We start from the raw sequence: 22,341 nt of genomic DNA on the forward strand, positions 1-22,341 counted from the left end.
GACTTGTAGTTACTTATCTGCAAGTTTAACTTTCTCTTGGTAAGAACTTATCTCCCATACTGCCCTTGGGTGGGCACAGAGCTGCTCTCTGCTAAAAGTAAAGCTGTGTCTGTATTATATCCAAGGGCAATGTCAAGAAGAAACCCTTGTGGATGATAAAAACATGTTACTGAATAGCCCAGAAGGCTCTAGATAAAGTAATACATTTAGTAACAACTGGAGAAAGGGTTATTATTCTGTAGTGGAAAAATGTTTTAGATTGAATAATCCGTCTTCTTCCTCATCTCCACCAATAGAATTGCATCTTTTGATGTGTCCTCGCTTACAGGTTGTCCATACACCATATGGCTGAGACGCTCCAATAGGAGTAGATAGGACTATTGTACCGTATATTTTTTATTTTGCGTCCCAGTTGCATTGAGAAGCCGCTCACAGTGTACTAGCGAGAAGAGAGATACGGGGATAATAATGATATCATAATAATATATTTTAGCATAAGATAATCAATGGTCTGTTCATTCATTTAATCTGTACTGCAGAGTATTTCATTTACCTTCTGCACAAAATAGAAATATGTAACAAATTACTGAGCGGGAATGAAATGGATGAGAATAAATGTCTGAACTTTAATACTTTGATCTGTTTGCATTAACATTTAAGCATTTTTGTATCTGTCATTAAAACCTTGGTGTTCGCGACCATGAAATGGGAAATATATTGCGATTTATTCTGAATACAGAAACCCGTTTGCACCTTTAAGGCCATAGTCCACAAGAGGGATTTTGGGGCCAGCCAGTGTTTTCATTCACTTTTAATGAGATTGTCACTGTCTTGAAATTCGGGTTTTAAAAGTATCAATAAAAATGACCGAACTGGGCTTAATTTAACTCTCAGCAGATGAACATTGCACCTCAAGTAGCTCTGCGCATTATTTATCCCGCGTGTTAATTTTTATCAGTGACAGTTGCGGTAATAAGCAGAGAGTCTTTAATACCGGGAGCTCAGATCGTAATGAAATCAACCTGCGGGTGAGCGCTAATGTGCTTTATGACATTCTCAATATTTTGGCTGTTCGGCAGGTTGTAAAATATGGGCTGCTAGCACATCCTGCAGTTCTTCTCACTCACGGGGAGAGAGTTGCTAAAATACCAACTTACAACTGTTAAGCTCTAAACTGTGGTTAAATAAAATGGAATTGCAGAGTGCGTGCGTGTTTGGGTTTCATCCCGGGAGGATTGGTGTTGTCTTCAACATACTTATACTCCTGGCAGCCATCAGGGGGGGACTGCCAGGACTAGAGTCCAGGGCCCTTACAGAGAAGGGGCCCAATGATTCCCGATGGCAGCCCTGCTTATACTTACAGTATATGTTGGTGATTTTGTGTCGTCAAATAACCGTAATCGCTTTGTACAGAGAGTGGCCACTTACTTAAAGTAGAACCTCAATAGGGATATTCTACTTTTATTTTCACTGGGTGCGATTCATTGTTCAGTGTCAATCAGCCATATACTGTATGCTACTGCATTCTATACACGGAAATAAGGGGGGTATTTATCAAAGCATGGAGAGTGATCAAGTGGAGAGAGATAAAGTAGCAACCAATCAGCTCCGGTAATTTTTTCAAACACAGCCTGTAACATGGCCTTTAGGTGCTGATTGGTTGGTAGTTTATCACACTCCTCTTTATTACTCTCCAAGGCTTTAGTGTTAGGTCTGCCCAACAGTCTGGAAAAATGAGAGTTAGAAGCTTTTTCCACTTTATCTCTCTCTATGCCTTGATAAATACCACATTTCGTTGGGACAGGGATCTGAAGGGATTTATTTTTGGAGCAGAATGCAAATAGCAATAAATATGCCTGTTATGCTTTAAGGGCAAGATAGCACTGTATGCTGTAATTCACCAGCCCAATAGGTTTTTCAATGAGCAGTAACCATACGCCATTTACTGTGTAACAAAGTATTGACATCATGTATATTAGTGATTAATAATAATAATAATAAGAAGAAGAAGAAGAAGAAGAAGAAGAAAAGTATCCCAAACAATGGGTGCTAGGAGCATATCTCTGTATCGCTCTGTATTATTTGTGGGAGAAGCCATGGTCTCGCTGTTTGTCCCAATATCCTGCTGTACTGTCCGTGTTCTGCAAACAGAATGGGGATAATATATCTCAGAATAATTAGAATGTAGCATTTGTAGCGCAGCGTGCTAGAGCCCGGGACATCGGAACAGTTTGATTTATTATCTCGCATAATGAATGAGAATATTATTTAGTTATCAAGTTAAAGGACAGAATAGTGGGATTTATGGTCTAAGGTGTTTGTCCTTGCACGTGTCCCAGTAAACAGTGAATTAAGACTAATGGCGAGCTGTATTACCACAATGCATCATCTGCTGACACAGCGTGGCGTGCGGAGGCTGGCGAGGGTCATCAGGGAAGTCTCTAAATAGTGCAATTTATTAAGAAGTTTCAGGCACCGAAGCCAACCCTTACTGCACCTACAGTGGGGGCATCGAATTCAGCACCCAGTAAAATGCAGTAGGTGTCACTCTCCTACTCAGGGTAGTCATGGCAGGAGTACAGTAATTCTATCAGGATATTCTGCAATTGTTACTTTGTGGTTGGCATAGAGAGGTACTGTGATTGTACCAGGGGGGTCAGTACAGAGGTACAGTGACAGTGCCAAGGTAGTCAGTACAGAGGTACAGTGATGATGCAAGGGTAGTCAGTACAGAGGTACAGAGATTATACAGGATGCAGGTACAGGGGTACAGAGATTGTACCAGGGTGGTCAGTGTAGAGGTACAGTGATTGCACCAAGGTGGTCATTAAAGAGTTACAGTGGTAAGGGTAACAGTGATTGCACCAGGGTAGTCAGTACAGAGTTATAGTGGTAAGGGTACAGTGATTGCACCAGGGTGGTCAGTACAGTGGTACAGTGGTAAGGGTACAGTGATACCAGGGTGGTCAGTACAGTGGTACAGTGGTAAGGGTACAGTGATACCAGGGTGGTCAGTACAGTGGTACAGTGGTAAGGGTACAGTGATTGCACCAGGGTAGTCAGTACAGAGGTACAGTGGTAAGGGTACAGTGATTGCACCAGGGTAGTCAGTACAGAGTTATAGTGGTAAGGGTACAGTGATTGAACCGGGGTAGTCAGTACAGAGGTACAGTGGTAAGGGTACAGTGATTGCACCAGGGTAGTCAGTACAGAGTTATAGTGGTAAGGGTACAGTGATTGAACCGGGGTTGTCAGTACAGAGGTACAGTGGTAAGGGTACAGTGATTGCACCAGGGTGGTCAGTACAGTGGTAAGGGTACAGTGATTGCACCAGGGTGGTCAGTACAGAGGTACAATGGTAAGGGTACAGTGATTGCACCAGGGTGGTCAGTACAGTGGTAAGGGTACAGTGATTGCACTAGGTTGGTCAGTACAGAGGTACAATGGTAAGGGTACAGTGATTGCACCAGGGTGGTCAGTACAGTGGTACAGTGGTAAGGGTACAGTGATTGCACCAGGGTGGTCAGTACAGAGGTACAATGGTAAGGGTACAGTGATTGCACCAGGGTGGTCAGTACAGAGGTACAATGGTAAGGGTACAGTGATTGCACCAGGGTGGTCAGTACAGTGGTAAGGGTACAGTGATTGCACTAGGTTGGTCAGTACAGAGGTACAGTGGTAAGGGTACAGTGATTGCACCAGGGTGGTCAGTACAGTGGTACAGTGGTAAGGGTACAGTGATTGCACTAGGGTGGTCAGTACAGCGGTACAGTGGTAAGGGTACAGTGACACCAGGGTGGTCAGTAAAGTGGTACAGTAATTGCACCAGAGTGGTCATTACAGAGGTATATTGATTGCACCAGGGTGGTCAGTACAGAGGTACAGTTTTAAGGGTACAGTGATTGCACCAAGGGTGGTCAGTACAGAGGTACAGTGGTAAGGGTACAGTGACACCAGGGTAGTCAGTACAGAGATAGTGGTAAGGGTACAGTGTTTGCACCAGGGTAGTCAGTACAGAGATACAGTGGTAAGGGTACAGTGATTGCACCAGGGTGGTCAGTACAGTGGTAAGGGTACAGTGACATCAGGGTGGTCATTACAGTGGTACAGTGGTAAGGGTACAGTGATTGCACTAGGATGGTCAGTACAGTGGTACAGTGGTAAGGGTACAGTGATTGCACTAGGGTGGTCAGTACAGCGGTACAGTGGTAAGGGTACAGTGACACCAGGGTGATCAGTAAAGTGGTACAGTAATTGCACCAGAGTGGTCATTACAGAGGTATAGTGATTGCACCAGGGTGGTCAGTACAGAGGTACAGTGGTAAGGGTACAGTGATTGCACTAGGGTGGTCAGTACAGCGGTACAGTGGTAAGGGTACAGTGATTGCACTAGGGTGGTCAGTACAGCAGTACAGTGGTAAGGGTACAGTGACACCAGGGTGGTCAGTAAAATGGTACAGTAATTGCACCAGAGTGGTCATTACAGAGGTATATTGATTGCACCAGGGTGGTCAGTACAGAGGTACAGTGGTAAGGGTACAGTGATTGCACCAGGGTGGTCAGTACAGTGGTTAGGGTACAGTGACATCAGGGTGGTCATTACAGTGGTACAGTGGTAAGGGTACAGTGATTGCACTAGGATGGTCAGTACAGTGGTACAGTGGTAAGGGTACAGTGATTGCACTAGGGTGGTCAGTACAGCGGTACAGTGGTAAGGGTACAGTGACACCAGGGTGGTCAGTAAAGTGGTACAGTAATTGCACCAGAGTGGTCATTACAGAGGTATAGTGATTGCACCAGGGTGGTCAGTACAGAGGTACAGTGGTAAGGGTACAGTGATTGCACTAGGGTGGTCAGTACAGCGGTACAGTGGTAAGGGTACAGTGACACCAGGGTGGTCAGTAAAGTGGTACAGTAATTGCACCAGAGTGGTCATTACAGAGGTATATTGATTGCACCAGGGTGGTCAGTACAGAGGTACAGTGGTAAGGGTACAGTGATTGCACTAGGGTGGTCAGTACAGCGGTACAGTGGTAAGGGTACAGTGATTGCACTAGGGTGGTCAGTACAGCGGTACAGTGGTAAGGGTACAGTGACACCAGGGTAGTCAGTACAAAGATAGTGGTAAGGGTACAGTGGTTGCACCAGGGTAGTCAGTACAGAGGTACAGTGGTAAGGGTACAGTGATTGCACCAGGGTAGTCAGTACAGTGTAAGGGTACAGTGACATCAGGGTGGTCATTACAGTGGTACAGTGGTAAGGGTACAGTGATTGCACTAGGGTGGTCAGTACAGTGGTACAGTGGTAAGGGTACAGTGATACCAGGGTGGTCAGTACAGTGGTACAGTGGTAAGGGTACAGTGACACCAGAGTAGTCAGTACAGAGATACAGTGGTAAGGGTGCAGTGATTGCACCAGGGTAGTCAGTACAGAGATACAGTGGTAAGGGTGCAGTGATTGCACCAGGGTAGTCAGTACAGAGATACAGAGATTATACAGGATGCAGGTACAGGGGTACAGAGATTGTACCAGGGTGGTCAGTGTAGAGGTACAGTGTAGAGGGTGGTCAGTACAGAGGTACAGTGGTAAGGGTACAGTGATTGCACTAGGGTGGTCAGTACAGCGGTACAGTGGTAAGGGTACAGTGACACCAGGGTGGTCAGTAAAGTGGTACAGTAATTGCACCAGAGTGGTCATTACAGAGGTATATTGATTGCACCAGGGTGGTCAGTACAGAGGTACAGTGGTAAGGGTACAGTGACACCAGGGTAGTCAGTACAGAGATAGTGGTAAGGGTACAGTGTTTGCACCAGGGTAGTCAGTACAGAGGTACAGTGGTAAGGGTACAGTGATTGCACCAGGGTGGTCAGTACAGAGGTACAGTGGTAAGGGTACAGTGATTGCACCAGGGTAGTCAGTACAGTGTAAGGGCACAGTGACATCAGGGTGGTCATTACAGAGGTACAGTGGTAAGGGTACAGTGATTGCACCAGGGTGGTCAGTACAGAGGTACAGTGGTAAGGGTACAGTGATTGCACCAGGGTGGTCAGTACAATGGTACAGTGGTAAGGGTACAGTGATTGCACCAAGGGTGGTCAGTACAGAGGTACAGTGGTAAGGGTACAGTGATTGCACCAGGGTGGTCAGTACAATGGTACAGTGGTAAGGGTACAGTGATTGCACCAGGGTAGTCAGTACAGTGTAAGGGCACAGTGACATCAGGGTGGTCATTACAGTGGTACAGTGGTAAGGGTACAGTGATTGCACCAGGGTAGTCAGTACAGTGTAAGGGCACAGTGACATCAGGGTGGTCATTACAGTGGTACAGTGGTAAGGGTACAGTGATTGCACCAGGGTGGTCAGTACAGAGGTACAGTGGTAAGGGTACAGTGATTGCACCAGGGTGGTCAGTACAATGGTACAGTGGTAAGGGTACAGTGATTGCACCAAGGGTGGTCAGTACAGAGGTACAGTGGTAAGGGTACAGTGATTGCACCAGGGTAGTCAGTACAGTGTAAGGGTACAGTGACATCAGGGTGGTCATTACAGTGGTACAGTGGTAAGGGTACAGTGATTGCACTAGGGTGGTCAGTACAGTGGTACAGTGGTAAGGGTACAGTGACACCAGAGTAGTCAGTACAGAGGTACAGTGGTAAGGGTGCAGTGATTGCACCAGGGTGGTCAGTACAGTGGTAAGGGTACAGTGATATCAGGGTGGTCAGTACAGCGGTACAGTGGTAAAGGTACAGTGACACCAGGGTGGTCAATACAGTGGTACAGTCATTGCGCCAGAGTGGTCAGTACAGAGGTACAGTGGTAAGGGTACAGTGATTGCACTAGGGTGGTCAGTACAGTGGTACAGTGGTAAGGGTACAGTGATTGCACTAGGGTGGTCAGTACAGTGGTAAGGGTACAGTGATTGCACCAGAGTGGTCATTACAGTGGTACAGTTTTAAGGGTACAGTGATTGCACCAGGGTGGTCAGTACAGTGGTAAGGGTACAGTGACATCAGGGTGGTCAGTTAAGTGGTACAGTGGTAAGGGTACAGTGATTGCACTAGGGTGGTCAGTACAGTGGTACAGTGGTAAGGGTACAGTGATTGCACTAGGGTGGTCAGTACAGTGGTACAGTGGTAAGGGTACAGTGATTGCACTAGGGTGGTCAGTACAGTGGTACAGTGGTAAGGGTACAGTGATTGCACTAGGGTGGTCAGTACAGAGGTACAGTGGTAAGGGTACAGTGATTGCACCAGAGTGGTCATTACAGTGGTACAGTGGTAAGGGTACAGTGATTGCACCAGGGTGGTCAGTACAGTGGTACAGTGGTAAGGGTACAGTGATTGCACTAGGGTGGTCAGTACAGTGGTACAGTGGTAAGGGTACAGTGATTGCACCAGGGTGGTCAGTACAGTGGTACAGTGGTAAGGGTACAGTGATTGCACCAGGGTGGTCAGTACAGTGGTACAGTGGTAAGGGTACAGTGATTGCACCAGGGTGGTCAGTACAGTGGTAAGGGTACAGTGACATCAGGGTGGTCAGTTAAGTGGTACAGTGGTAAGGGTACAGTGACACCAGAATGGTCATTACAGAGGTGCAGTATTTGTAATGTGGGTCACGTTCAGTAATAGAAGCTCAGCTTTCATACTGTTCATCTGTGTTCAGCTTTCAAACAGTATATACTGTATATACAAAATAATATAATTAGTAGGAAAATAGAGAAATAATGCGATGTTACCGGGAGGAATTATTGGCTCCATTTATCTAATTTCCTCAGATGTCCGGTATCGTGGCTCTGGAAAGCAGTCGCAGTAATTTACAATGATTTACTGTACAGTAGGTTTAAAACGTTGCTTATAAGTTATAATTGCATTTGTTGTGTATTGTTATTTTTTTATATACTGTGGGGGGTTTATAGAAAGTTGCTGTCTTTTTCTGAAAGTACAGTGTGCTGTCACGTACCTCCGTCTGCCCTCTGCTGCTGGTCTCACTGGCTCACTGAAACCACAGACATTTGCTGAATTGTGTTACACCAGCTTGGCCCGGTTCTTCTGGTTTGTTATTTTATTTCTGTGGGCGCCCCCTTTAGTTTAAATCGCTTTCTTCTATGTTGGCATTATGTCACCCACCAGCAGCACCAACCACTCTGGTTAGGGTCCAATATTCCGATGAGCACATTTTTTGGTTTCGCATTATAGAAAGTGAACATGTGATTTTCCAAGCCATAATGTAAACTGAGCCCTGAATTGCAGTCTGGCCCGCAAATGTGAACCTATTTGAATGAAATCTGAAGCTGTTCAATTTGGGTTTGTTCTCTGTTTCAATCTACACAGCTACAAATAATGTTCTGTTACCTAGAAGACCGCAAGACCATCTCTTACACCTACAGTATCACTTTGGGTCTGATTCTGAGTCACACGCACTACTTTTAGCATAAAGTCGCAGAGGTGTGTACTGGCAATAGGCGCAAAAATGGACGCTGAATAAACCCCTTACATATCCGGCTCCTCTTCTCCTTCCCCCAAATAAGAAAACAGTTTAAACCTTGCCCCCTGCATAAATGATAGGCCATGTCAGCTTTCAGCAAGGAAAGGGGACACATCGCCTGACTCGTTTCCCGGTAGCAAGTTTTCAACTTTGAATTTCATTCGACTTGTTTTGGCGTTTGCAAAATCCTGAGAGTAATTGGCTGCAGCTCACAGACTGTACCATAAAGAAGCGAGTAACATCAATATATTCCCCCCCAATAACTGATTGACACTTCAGAAAAGCACCAGCACAGAGAAACGCGTCCTGCCTCCTCTGCAGGGAGAAGAAATGGGGGGGTTTTCTCTCCCAGTTTCACCAAGCGGCAAATTCATGTTTGAGTTACAAAAAAATAAAAAATTTCTTGCTGTGAAACTGAGCAAAATACTTTAAATTGGAACTGGTGTGATTGTTATCACAACCCAGAAATCCGAGGGGCTTTGGTGAATAATTTATGGGTGTTTCGCAGCTGCTGCTCGTGTGAGTCAGTCGTAATTATCGCGCCCCTGACTGAGGCGATGAACTTTGAAAGTAGGGCACATCGCACCTTACTGGAGCTCCTGGGTACAGACAGAGGTGGGGGTGGGGGGGAGGGGGGGGGTTCATTCTGTCCTGTAGGTGATAAGAGCTACCTAGAGTGATCATATAAATGTCAGGTCTTCTAGGCGAAAGGCTACATGTCATCTACAACCTTCTACACAAGTACCGATGAGGCTTTATGTATATAGAATTATTTATTACGGAACAGATGACAAATTCTAAAGCATTACACAAAACGTCATTTCCTAGGTGGGCATCTGGTATATAATACCCAATACGGGCTACAGCTCTAGGGCTCATAGGATGTGACTAGAGGTGTCCATTAACAAGTTAGTTGCCAAGAACTTACATTCTCCTTTCAGGATATATTTACCATAGGTTCACAGTAAGTACATCTGTTCCGTATAAGTTTTATTCATGTCTTTTCCCTTTTTTTGTTAAGTTTGTTAGGTACAGGTGTGTCCTCATCCACCTAGACCTCTTGCACCATATGGGGTAGACGCTTGGGGCAAATTAGATGCTCCACCATGGGTAGCGAGCTCCATACTTTCATACTTTTTCTTGAATGATGCATCTTATTCACATTGTACCCGCATACAGAATGAATTGCAGTCTACTAGGCCCACTAGATTAGTACTTTCGTCACAAAAAACTGGTATACAGTAATTCACAGTTTAGGCATAAATATACCTGGGGCAAGTCACCCATATCTTTTGCATTTTTACCCAGAGTAGTGAGCGAAGAAGCAGATGAAATGCCAGCGCCGGTAGTCATTGAACCCTCGTATTGTGCTTCATCAGTGATGCGAATAATGATGAAAGAGGAGTGCCCTAAGAAGCATGCTCTAGTGTTCCTGTTCTCCAGGGAGGCTTCATGCCTTATCCCAAGATGGCCAATGAGATCTCTACTGGGCATGTGCAAGGGCCATCTTGTCTTTTACTGTGTGAAACTGCGTAGTGTGACATGGGGGGGAGACAAGTCTCCACCTTTGTGTCTATGAGAGACATGCGATTATCTGTATATCAAACTTAAATCAAGACTTAGGTCAAAACTAAATCAAGACTTAGGTCAATAGTGTCTAGGTCGACCACTATTTGTCGACAGTAACTAGGTTGACAGGGTTTCTAGGTCGACAGGGATTCTAGGTCGACATGGTCTAGGTTGACAGGTCAAAAGGTCGACATGACTTTTTAAATCTTTTTTGGTGTCGTTTTCATTGTACAGTGACCGGGAACCCCAATTGGTGCACCACGTCCCCTCGCATGGCATAGTTTACCGTACCCAATCGTAGTCCCTGTGAATTTTAAGTATGAAAAAGTAAAAAATAAAAAAATAAATTTAGAAAAACTCATGTCGACCTGTTGACCTGACGACCTAGAACATGTCAACCTAGAGACCCTGTCGACCTAGAAACCCTGTCAACCTAGTTACTGTTGACCAATAGTGGTCAGCCTTGACACTATTGACCTAAGTCTTGTCGACCTAGAGACCGGATACCTAGCAGAATACACTCACTGGTAGTGTGCATATAACAGTGAGTACAGTTGTATCTACTATCTATCAATAAAACATTGGTTAACTGGGCTACTCATAGTGTGAGTCAGCCACTGGTGTGTGCCTATATAACTTTGCAATATCAAGAGCTGCGCACACATTTCCAACATATAAAGCGCATATTTTGTGAAGAGGTTGGACACTTGGCGCGGCTAAGTCGCAAAGTCTGTGGCCTGCCACGTAGGTCTTTTAGGGGCAAATTGAGGACATGTGTGGGTGGACACATGTATTATCACTGACGAGAATCATAATGTTCATTTTGGTCCAATTCAGTGAAATAAAGTGTGTGTGTGTGTGTGTGTGTGTATAGACAGATAGATAGATAGATGTTTATACACACACACTATGTGTGTCTGTCTATCTATCTATCTATCTATCTATCTATCTATCTATCTATCTATCTATCTATCTATCTATCTATCTATCTATCTACCTACCTGTCTGTCTGTCTGTCTGTCTGTCTGTCTGTCTGTCTGTCTGTCTGTCTGTCTGTCTGTCTATCTATCTATCTATCTATCTATCTATCTATCTATCTCTTACTTTCCAAATAGCCAGAAGAGGTACCACAAGCCATGTCCTAATATCACCAACGAAATGTGTAGGACTGGTAGCGAGCGCATACGTTTACCCCCGAAACTGTGTATAAAGCGTCTGAAGTCTCCTTCCACCGTAATTGCATTTTCTGCGGATGTAGCTCTCGCTGTGAAAGGTTATCGCACAGTCCGGAGGGGCCTTTTGACAGGAACAATCAGTGTTGTTTTCCGCAATAATTGATTTCAAATGCTTTTTATGAATGTGCTGTGTTTTTGGCAAACTCCCCGTGACTGGCACTCGTATAGCAAATGGAGGGTCCATTCCGCTGCCGCGCTCACGAAACATCTATCTGGCAGATTGCTGCGTTTTCAAATACCCGCAGGGTCTCCCAGGCACCTGGACCCCACTGAAAGGAAACTCTGGTTTGTTTGTTGCAGAATTGCTGGTGTGTGTGCCTATGTGTGCAGTGTGTGTGTGTATGTGTGTGTGTCGCATTTTTATTTGTTTTTTGGAATGCGATCATTTATTAGTAAGTGGCCGTTTTACAAGACACGCGGAGTGCTTTTGGATGATATGATGGATGCAAGCCATGGCACAATGTACTCGTCCCAGATTAGCTAAACTCTCATACACATTTGCCAACAGCCCCTTAGAAAATATCCAGACCGTAATATTTCTTTTAACTCTTTCGTGGAGCTTGAGCTAGACGTTGACGGAGAATTATTGGGGAAAAGAGTGGCGTTTCCTGACAGCAATACTTCAGTTCATTGACATAAACGTCTGTACAGTGTCGGACTGGGACATGAAGGGCCCACCTGGGGAATGCAGTGATAGGGGCCCATACTTAGGGCTGTGGCCAGCCTACAAAGGGGGTGTGGCCAGCCTCCACACAGTAATAGTTTAGTGCAGTGTGATGCAACATATATACCATGTAGGGATGGTCATCAGTAGGTTAACCATTGATTTTCACCATTCATGGAACCACATTGAAAGGGGAACCATTGATGGTTTCACCCAACAATGGTCATTCATGCTCTATTATTCTTCAGGCTGTGGGCCAATCAGAGGTGGGAGTGGGGCTTTGTAGGTTGTGTCAGGGGGTGGAGCAGGGCTCCATGTCTTGGCACCAGGTAGAAAAAAAAGCATGGGGGGCCCTGTACCATCAGTGGTGGAGAACCACTGGATCTTTGCCATCAATGGCAAAAAATGGGAGCCAACAGTGGGACAGGGCAATACAAGTAGCACCTAACAATCTAAGGTCAGGGCAGGCAGTGAGCAAGGCAAACTCCAATAACAAATCCCTTAATATCAAATAATATTGTGAAAATATTCTTTAGCAATAGAATTATTGGCAAAATATTGTGACTTAAACAGCAACGCAGGAATAGAAAATGATTGCTTCCATCGTTCCCTATGAGGCCATAGTTTATTTGGTTGAGGTGGGAACAGTCGGTTTAAAAGTGACATACCACTGATAGCGTTTTGTCTGCAGATATGAGTTCAGCTTTGTACTTGGTTGGGTAGCGCACCTCGTGAAAGCCCTCAGACACGTGAGTGTGGTCAGGCTGATGGAAAGTTACTCTGACAGCGCGTTGTAAATGGAAAGCTCAGTAATAGGATGAAAAATGAATCGCCGATTCATTATGTAAATAATTGAAGTGTATTTAAAGAGTCACCGACAATAGGTTCTCCTACAAAGTGTTTCGCAGATACAACTCCTGTGCTTCCGTCACTGGCTGCCCTGTGCAGGGTGTAAACTGGTATCAGCAATTTAGAAAAGGTTTCATCTGGAATGTTTAGAAGGTGTAAAATGGTTCCGGCACGAGGTGCATCAGGCAGATTACCAGGGGATGGGATTATGGAGCAGATTTACTGTACACCAGCTCCATAGGAAACAATGAAAGCACTTAAAGCAACCTCTCTATTATAAAGTATAGTATGTACAGTATTCATATCTGTAACAGCAGGATGCCTCGAGAACTGACTGACGGGTATCATAGTAGCCATACCTTACATTTTATATGATGCAAGGGACGAGAGTGTTATACTCCCGTTATATAAATCACTAGTGAGGCCACATCTTGAATACTGTGTGCAATTTTGGGCACCATATTACAAAAAGGATATCCTGGAGCTAGAGAAAGTTCAGAGGCTGGCGACCAAACTAATTAAGGGCATGGAGACGATGGAATACAAGGAAAGGCTTGAAAGACTAGGCATGTTTACACTGGAAAAGAGGAGACTAAGAGGGGACATGATCAACACCTACAAATATATAAGGGGACAATACACAGAGCTTGCGCGGGACCTGTTTTTGGTAAGATCAGCACAGAGGACACGTGGACACTCGCTTAGGTTAGAGGAGAGGAGATTCTGCACATCACGGTGCAAAGGGTTTTTTCACAGTAAGGACAATACGTGTTTGGAATTCCCTGCCTGAGAGAGTTGTAATGGCGGACTCAGTCAACACCTTTAAGAATGGGTTAGTTATGGTGCATAGTCATGCACTATAGTTACTATAAAAAGAGGAATAAAACGCACTATAGTTACTATAAAAAGAGGAATAAAATAGTTACTATAAAAAGAGGAATAAAATGTTGATGACATCAACATCAGCCAAAATTTAGACCAAAATAATCCTGCATAGGAGACCACAAATAGGTTGAAATCGATGGACAAATTGTCTTTTTTTCGACCTTAGACACTATGGGGGTAATTCCAAGTTGATCGCAGCAGGAATTCTGTTAGCAACTGGGCAAAACCATGTGCACTGCAGGGGAGGCAGATATAACATTTGCAGAGAGAGTTAGATTTGGGTGGGTTATTTTGTTTCTGTGCAGGGTAAATACTGGCTGCTTTAATTTTAAACTGCAATTTAAATTGCAGATTGAACACACCACACCCAAATCTAACTCTCTCTGCACATGTTACATCCGCCCCACCTGCAGTGCCCATGGTTTTGCCCAACTGCTAAAAAATTTCCTGCTGCGATCAACTCAGATTTACCCCCTATGTTACTATGTACTTTATAGACAAGATGTGTGTTAGGACTTCTTTCTGAGAAAATAAATGCAACCTTTATCAGCCCCCAAACTCTATCACCGGCCCGTGAGATGCGTTCTGTGTAGAGACAGGAGGGAGAGGCCATGCAATGAGGCCACAGGGGGCATCTGGCCTCCACCTCAGCCGTGCAGGCAGGTGGCTAAGCGCTGACCCTTTCTAGGAAAAGCGTTCTACTGCAGAATTACAATAACACCCGGCTGCACGCTTCATAAACAAGCACGGTGGGGTTTGGAATCTGCATGCCATAACAATTGATTTCTTTCTGCATGCGATGAGTGATGCGACGTGAGGCTAGAGTGACACGCTGATTCATGAGGAAGCGCAGCATTGTGTGCAGCAGCCAGCTGCCAGTCGCTGAGCGATGTTCCACCGCAGGACACCGAGTGCTACAAGATAACTCATAATTCATTTCAGTGATGTATCTGGGACATGGCTGCAAATGTGTGTCTCATTATAAAGCATGGTTACAGGAAAATCCTGCACACGATGGCAGGACCGGCCTCTGCAAGGTCACCGTGCGCAGGGTTATGCCTGGCCCGGCCATTCGTGCCTGTAATATGTAGATCCCCCTAGCAAATAAATAATGTCTCACCCTATTGCCCTCTATAATACCTTCCACCTACACCGCAGTGCCAACATAACAGTTTATTGCATATTGTAGCCTAACCCTGACTACACCAAAACCCTGACTGTGCTTCTGGCTGTAGCTCTGGGACACAGTGCCTGGTCAGTGCTCTCCACTGTGCCTCTGACTGAGGAGGAGGGGAATGGAGGCAGCAGGAAGCCACAGACTGAGGGTTATATAGTGGGAGGAGCAGTGTCCCCAGCAGCACAGAGTATATCAGGAGATGAGTGATGTGCCAGTGAGGACAGGGCTGCATGTGACAGGGGCAGTGACATGATGTGAGGAGGGGAATGGAGGCAGCAGGAAGCCACAGACTGAGAGTTATATAGTGGGAGGAGCAGGGTCCCCAGCAGCACAGAGTATATCAGGAGATGAGTGATGTGCCAGTGAGGACAGGGCTGCATGTGACAGGGGCAGTGACATGATGTGAGGAGGGGAATGGGGGCAGCAGGAAGCCACAGACTGAGAGTTATATAGTGGGAGGAGCAGGGTCCCCAGCAGCACAGAGTATGTCAGGAGATGAGTGATGTGTCAGTGAGGACAGGGCTGCATGTGACAGGGGCAGTGACATGACGTGAGGAGGGGAATGGAGGCAGCAGGAAGCCACAGACTGAGAGTTATATAGTGGGAGGAGCAGGGTCCCCAGCAGCACAGAGTATACGAGGAGATGAGTGATGTGTCAGTGATGACAGGGCTGCATGTGACAGGGGCAGTGACATGATGTGAGGAGGGAATGGAGGCATCAGGAAGCCACAGACTGAGAGTTATATAGTGGGAGGAGCAGGGTCCCCAGCAGCACAGAGTATATCAGGAGATGAGTGATGTGTCAGTGAGGACAGGGCTGCATGTGACAGGGGCAGTGACATGATGTGAGGAGGGGAATGGAGGCAGCAGGAAGCCACAGACTGACAGTTATATAGTGGGAGGAGCAGGGTCCCCAGCAGCACAGAGTATATCAGAAGATGAGTGATATGTCAGTGAGGACAGGGCTGCATGTGACAGGGGCAGTGACATGATGTGAGGAGGGGAATGGAGGCAGCAGGAAGCCACAGACTGAGAGTTATATAGTGGGAGGAGCAGGGTCCCCAGCAACACAGAGTATATCAGGAGATGAGGGATGTGTCAGTGAGGACAGGGCTGCATGTGACAGGGGCAGTGACATGATGTGAGGAGGGGAATGGAGGCAGCAGGAAGCCACAGACTGAGAGTTATATAGTGGGAGGAGCAGGGTCCCCAGCAACACAGAGTATATCAGGAGATGAGGGATGTGTCAGTGAGGACAGGGCTGCATGTGACAGGGGCAGTGACATGATGTGAGGAGGGGAATGGAGGCAGCAGGAAGCCACAGACTGAGAGTTATATAGTGGGAGGAGCAGGGCCCCCAGCAGCACAGAGTATATCAGGAGATGAGTGATGTGTTAGTGAGGACAGGGCTGCATGTGACAGGGGCAGTGACATGATGTGAGGAGGGAATGGAGGCATCAGGAAGCCACAGACTGAGAGTTATATAGTGGGAGGAGCAGGGTCCCCAGCAGCACAGAGTATATCAGGAGATGAGGGATGTGTCAGTGAGGACAGGGCTGCATGTGACAGGGGCAGTTACATGATGTGAGGAGGGGAATGGAGGCAGCAGGAAGCCACAGACTGACAGTTATATAGTGGGAGGAGCAGGGTCCCCAGCAGCACAGAGTATATCAGAAGATGAGTGATATGTCAGTGAGGACAGGGCTGCATGTGACAGGGGCAGTGACATGATGTGAGGAGGGGAATGGAGGCAGCAGGAAGCCGCAGACTGAGAGTTATATAGTGGGAGGAGCAGGGTCCCCAGCAGCACAGAGTATATCAGGAGATGAGTGATGTGTCAGTGAGGACAGGTCTGCATGTGACAGGGGCAGTGACATGATGTGAGGAGGGAATGGAGGCATCAGGAAGCCACAGACTGAGAGTTATATAGTGGGAGGAGCAGGTTCCCCAGCAGCACAGAGTATATCAGGAGATGAGGGATGTGTCAGTGAGGACAGGGCTGCATGTGACAGGGGCAGTTACATGATGTGAGGAGGGGAATGGAGGCAGCAGGAAGCCACAGACTGAGAGTTATATAGTGGGAGGAGCAGGGTCCCCAGCAGCACAGAGTATATCAGGAGATGAGGGATGTGTCAGTGAGGACAGGGCTGCATGTGACAGGGGCAGTGACATGATGTGAGGAGGGAATGGAGGCATCAGGAAGCCACAGACTTAGAGTTATATAGTGGGAGGAGCAGGGTCCCCAGCAGCACAGAGTATATCAGGAGATGAAAGATGTGTCAGTGAGGACAGGGCTGCATGTGACAGGGGCAGTTACATGATGTTAGGAGGGGAATGGAGGCAGCAGGAAGCCACAGACTGAGAGTTATATAGTGGGAGGAGCAGGGTCCCCAGCAGCACAGAGTATATCAGGAGATGAGGGATGTGTCAGTGAGGACAGGGCTGCATGTGACAGGGGCAGTGACATGATGTGAGGAGGGAATGGAGGCATCAGGAAGCCACAGACTGAGAGTTATATAGTGGGAGGAGCAGGGTCCCCAGCAGCACAGAGTATATCAGGAGATGAGTGATGTGTCAGTGACGAGAGAGCTGCATGTGACAGGGGCAGTGTCATGATGTGAGGAGATGAATGGAGGCAGCAGGAAGCCACAGACTGAGAGTTATATAGTGGGAGGAGCAGGGTCCCCAGCAGCACAGAGTATATCAGGAGATGAGGGATGTGTCAGTGAGGACAGGGCTGCATGTGACAGGGGCAGTTACATGATGTGAGGAGGGGAATGGAGGCAGCAGGAAGCCACAGACTGACAGTTATATAGTGGGAGGAGCAGGGTCCCCAGCAGCACAGAGTTTATCAGGAGATGAGTGATGTGTCAGTGAGGACAGGGCTGCATGTGACAGGGGCAGTGACATGATGTGAGGAGGGGAATGGAGGCAGCATGAGGCCACAGACTGAGAATTATATAGTGGGAGGAGCAGGGTCCCCAAAAAGCACAAGATTGTCAAACTGATTTGAGTAGTCGACTCTCTGCTTTCATATATACTCCTCTAAATAAAATACAACTCATATCATACCTCCCAACTGTCCCGATTTTCGCAGGACAGTCCCGTTTTTTGGGGATTGTCCCGCTGTCCCACCCGCGGGCCGCAGTGTCCCGCGGTGGGGGTGGGGGGGGGCAGTTGGGAGGCTCTGTCTGTCGCTGCCCTGCTTAGCAGAGCAGCGGTGAATAGACTCATAATTCATTTCAGTGATGTATCTGGGACATGGCTGCAAATGTGTGTCTCATTATAAAGCATGATTACAGGAAAATCCTGCACACGATGGCAGGACCGGCCTCTGCAAGGTCACCGTGTGCAGGGTTATGCCTAGCCCGGCCATTCGTGCCTGTAATATGTAGATCCCCCTAGCAAATAAATAATGTCTCACCCTATTGCGCTCTATAATACCTTCCACCTACACCGCAGTGCCAACATAACAGTTTATTGCATATTGTAGCCTAACCCTGACTACACCAAAACCCTGACTGTGCTTCTGGCTGTAGCTCTGGGACACAGTGCCTGGTCAGTGCTCTCCACTGTGCCTCTGACTGAGGAGGAGGGGAATGGAGGCAGCAGGAAGCCACAGACTGAGAGTTATACAGTGGGAGGAGCAGGGTCCCCAGCAGCACAGAGTATATCAGGAGATGAGTGATGTGTCAGTGAGGACAGGGCTGCATGTGACAGGGGCAGTGACATGATGTGAGGAGGGGAATGGAGGCAGCAGGAAGCCACAGACTGAGAGTTATATAGTGGGAGGAGCAGGGTCCCCAGCAGCACAGAGTATATCAGGAGATGAGGGATGTGTCAGTGAGGACAGGGCTGCATGTGACAGGGGCAGTGACATGATGTGAGGAGGGGAATGGAGGCAGCAGGAAGCCACAGACTGAGAGTTATATAGTGGGAGGAGCAGGGCCCCCAGCAGCACAGAGTATATCAGGAGATGAGTGATGTGTTAGTGAGGACAGGGCTGCATGTGACAGGGGCAGTGACATGATGTGAGGAGGGAATGGAGGCATCAGGAAGCCACAGACTGAGAGTTATATAGTGGGAGGAGCAGGGTCCCCAGCAGCACAGAGTATATCAGGAGATGAGGGATGTGTCAGTGAGGACAGGGCTGCATGTGACAGGGGCAGTTACATGATGTGAGGAGGGGAATGGAGGCAGCAGGAAGCCACAGACTGACAGTTATATAGTGGGAGGAGCAGGGTCCCCAGCAGCACAGAGTATATCAGAAGATGAGTGATATGTCAGTGAGGACAGGGCTGCATGTGACAGGGGCAGTGACATGATGTGAGGAGGGGAATGGAGGCAGCAGGAAGCCGCAGACTGAGAGTTATATAGTGGGAGGAGCAGGGTCCCCAGCAGCACAGAGTATATCAGGAGATGAGTGATGTGTCAGTGAGGACAGGGCTGCATGTGACAGGGGCAGTGACATGATGTGAGGAGGGAATGGAGGCATCAGGAAGCCACAGACTGAGAGTTATATAGTGGGAGGAGCAGGTTCCCCAGCAGCACAGAGTATATCAGGAGATGAGGGATGTGTCAGTGAGGACAGGGCTGCATGTGACAGGGGCAGTTACATGATGTGAGGAGGGGAATGGAGGCAGCAGGAAGCCACAGACTGAGAGTTATATAGTGGGAGGAGCAGGGTCCCCAGCAGCACAGAGTATATCATGAGATGAGGGATGTGTCAGTGAGGACAGGGCTGCATGTGACAGGGGCAGTGACATGATGTGAGGAGGGAATGGAGGCATCAGGAAGCCACAGACTTAGAGTTATATAGTGGGAGGAGCAGGGTCCCCAGCAGCACAGAGTATATCAGGAGATGAGGGATGTGTCAGTGAGGACAGGGCTGCATGTGACAGGGGCAGTTACATGATGTTAGGAGGGGAATGGAGGCAGCAGGAAGCCACAGACTGAGAGTTATATAGTGGGAGGAGCAGGGTCCCCAGCAGCACAGAGTATATCAGGAGATGAGGGATGTGTCTGTGAGGACAGGGCTGCATGTGACAGGGGCAGTGACATGATGTGAGGAGGGAATGGAGGCATCAGGAAGCCACAGACTGAGAGTTATATAGTGGGAGAGCAGGGTCCCCAACAGCACAGAGTATATCAGGAGATGAGTGATGTGTCAGTGACGAGAGAGCTGCATGTGACAGGGGCAGTGTCATGATGTGAGGAGATGAATGGAGGCAGCAGGAAGCCACAGACTGAGAGTTATATAGTGGGAGGAGCAGGGTCCCCAGCAGCACAGAGTATATCAGGAGATGAGAGATGTGTCAGTGAGGACAGGGCTGCATGTGACAGGGGCAGTGACATGATGTGAGGAGGGGAATGGAGGCAGCATGAGGCCACAGACTGAGAATTATATAGTGGGAGGAGCAGGGTCCCCAAAAAGCACAAGATTGTCAAACTGATTTGAGTAGTCGACTCTCTGCTTTCATATATACTCCTCTAAATAAAATACAACTCATATCATACCTCCCAACTGTCCCGATTTTCGCAGGACAGTCCCGTTTTTTGGGGATTGTCCCGCTGTCCCACCCGCGGGCCGCAGTGTCCCGCGGTGGGGGTGGGGGTGGGGGGCAGTTGGGAGGCTCTGTCTGTCGCTGCCCTGCTTAGCAGAGCAGCGGTGAATAGACTCTGTGCGCATGCGCACAGCGTCTATTCACTGAAGTCAGAGGGAGAGGGGCATGCCAGCGGCTCACAGAGCGCTGGGCATGCCCCCTCAGTGACGAAAATGGGGGCGTGGCTCGCGATCGTGGGTCCTCCCTCGAAGCCACGCCCTTTTTCTTAGGCCACACTCCTTTTTCGGGAGCGCGCCCCGTGTGTCCCGCTTTATAAAGAAGAAATGTTGGGAGGTATGCTCATATATCCAATGTATCCAAAATCCAGTTACATGTTGTTGCAGCATTGGCTGTGCCCCTTGCGGAGACCTAACTAAGTTCATCAGGGAGATATTGTTTTCTTCATTATTTTAACAGTGAATTTATGAAAGAATTATTCTGGATTGAATTGAATGATTTTAAATCAACCCAGTTAATACATACAGTCAGTGTTGGTCTCAGGGACAGGTAAATACCACACGAATATAATAGGGGTCAGGGTGTCATCTCTGCCATGCACAGGAAATTAGTTTCCCTCACTATGGGGGACATTTACTAAGAAGTGATAAGAGCGGAGAAGTGAGCCAGTGGAGAAGTTGCCCATGGCAACCAATCAGCACTAAAGTAACATCTATAATTTGCATACTATAAAATGATACAGAGCTGCTGATTGGTTGATGGAGCAACTTCTCCACTGGCTCACTTCTCCGCAATTATCACTGCTTAGTAAATGTCCCCCAGAGTCACAAGAAATGCTATAATGATGCCTCCGAACCAGTGTCTGCGTTTGCCCTTGGCAACCTAGATACAACTACATCCAGGCCGCCCGGTGAGCGCAGGAGGGGTTAGCTGTGCGCTGACACAAATAAACCTTTGGTCAGTGCCAGAGAGGAATGAAACAATTCCGTATGATTCATCATTTGAGAGCAGAGGGAGTGAGTCCATCCAGACTGGATGTCAGCTCTACTGACTGCTATTTCCAGGCCCAGAGAGCAGAGCAAATTGTAGGATATCTCGCTGTTTGAAGCCTAAAATTGGGCTTTCCACCTGTGATCTTTCAGGACTGATTGGCTTCACTTAAATCCCCATTCCCCCCACTCAGCTATACTCCCTGTGCCTGGTTTATTGTCATTTGACCCATATGTTACAGACCTCACTCTGTAAATCTGTGTCTTCTTAACCCTTTCCTATGCAGTACTGTGCGATTCTCACCCCATGACACAACCTAAAATGTATGAGCAGTTACAGTGAGACACCTAGTGGCATGTCTTGTAACAGCACTGCAAATATACATATACAGTAAGATGCCTTTACTCCTGTGAGTACGTGTGTATACATTCATGGCATGACAGCCAACATTCAACTAGAAGTTCTAGGGGACATGCATGATAGCTACCAACAATGCACTAGAGTCACACATGGGGTCAATCCAATTAGGTGCGAGTTGGGAGATGTTCCATGTAACTCGCAGATATTCGCTCAAATGCACTCTCCCGAGATTACTCCAATCCAATTAATAATGCCTATTCGCAGTACTCACAGCGGGGGTTTGCGAATTTTGAGCCATATGCGATGTGAGAGAAGTGCATAAAAAAGAGGGGGGACCTTCCTGGACACCCCTCCCAAAAAAAAATTAATAATAAATAAATAAATTACAATTATCATTTACAGAATCACACAGAAGGATGTTGGTGGTCATAAGGGAAGTACTGGGAGATTTTTAAATGGTTTTAAATAGCTCTGCAATTTTGTTTTTAAAAAGGAAAAAAATATAAAAAGCTAACTTTTTTTGTTTACTTTAATATGAAAAAAAAAATGCAAACAAAAAGTAGAAAA

At 47.1% G+C, this 22,341-nt stretch overlaps 1 protein-coding gene across 3 annotated transcripts in view; it reads left to right on the forward strand.

Annotated features, from left to right (window-relative positions):
- Positions 1–22,341, forward strand: part of LSAMP (limbic system associated membrane protein) — a 1,024,508-nt gene that overhangs the window by 593,721 nt on the left and 408,446 nt on the right. The gene's annotated exons all lie outside the window — the stretch shown is intronic.

The sequence above is a fragment of the Pseudophryne corroboree genome, chromosome 2, assembly GCF_028390025.1.
Source record: "Pseudophryne corroboree isolate aPseCor3 chromosome 2, aPseCor3.hap2, whole genome shotgun sequence".
NCBI classification, from domain to species: Eukaryota; Metazoa; Chordata; class Amphibia; order Anura; family Myobatrachidae; genus Pseudophryne; species Pseudophryne corroboree.